Below are 848 nucleotides of genomic sequence, written 5' to 3' on the forward strand. Positions count from 1 at the left end.
GAACTGTTCTTGGAACTTTTTTCGTCCCACCAAGTCTCACTGGAGAAACATTTTAGCTCGTACTCGGTTCTGAAGTGAATGTGGTCCTATGTGAAAAAAAACCTAGTGTCATATCAACCTTGGGTGTTTTGTTCATTTACCACAGCGTGTGTTGTGAGTTTTGTGGCCTTACCTATTCTTTTTTGGTGTAAGGTGTAAATATCTACCTAGTACTTACATAACTACCCATGTCAGTTATTTAATAATCAATCAATAGGTACTAGCTTAACACTACCTATATAGTCTAGTAGTCAAACTCACAGGTCTAGTTTATACAAAGGTTCAGGTTTATTTCCAATAGGGTCAAAAAATTTACATTTTTTTTTCATGAGTGTTTGACTGCACTCAGCCTCATGAGGGTGATTGAGTAGCTTATAAATGAGTAGGGTGGCATTATTTCAAGCAAAGTCATTTTGGTTAAAAAATGAGAGAAGCTGTGATAATCTGATAATTAAGGAGCGCGGTAGCGCTCTGCCCCGCCAAGTCAAGAAAGTTTAAACTTACTAAAGAGTTGTCACTTTAGTGCCATTGCTGAGCCATTAATTAATTAGTTAAGTATCTTACATTTCCTTTATAACTTTTATATCAAATAGTTGATATTATTTAATTGATTGAAAAAATTGATAGTTCCTACTTATCATATCCAAGATTAATTTAATAAAAAAATAATTGAAATATTTATTTAGTGTTTAATAAACTAAACAAGATTGGATACTACAAGATTACAAGAATAATCATTAGTGTGTTAACAAATCATCATGGGGCTACTTACTGAAGGCAGCCCTCTGTCCTGGGAAAAGACTCAAGAG

General features: G+C 33.7%; 1 long non-coding RNA gene across 3 annotated transcripts; it reads left to right on the forward strand.

Moving 5' to 3' along the window:
- The first annotated feature begins 6 nt into the window (after nucleotides 1–6).
- LOC113473272 lies at nucleotides 7–844 on the forward strand. 3 transcript variants are annotated; one of them, XR_003395294.1, is made up of 2 exons: nucleotides 7–256; nucleotides 633–844. It is a non-coding gene; the product is annotated as an uncharacterized LOC113473272 (long non-coding RNA). The 3 variants fall into 3 exon arrangements; XR_003395295.1 differs by having other exon boundaries at nucleotides 7–229; XR_003395296.1 differs by having other exon boundaries at nucleotides 7–153.
- The last annotated feature ends 4 nt before the right edge of the window (nucleotides 845–848 follow it).

This window comes from Diaphorina citri, unplaced genomic scaffold (genome assembly GCF_000475195.1).
Source record: "Diaphorina citri unplaced genomic scaffold, Diaci psyllid genome assembly version 1.1 scaffold22252, whole genome shotgun sequence".
NCBI lineage: Eukaryota > Metazoa > Arthropoda > Insecta > Hemiptera > Psyllidae > Diaphorina > Diaphorina citri.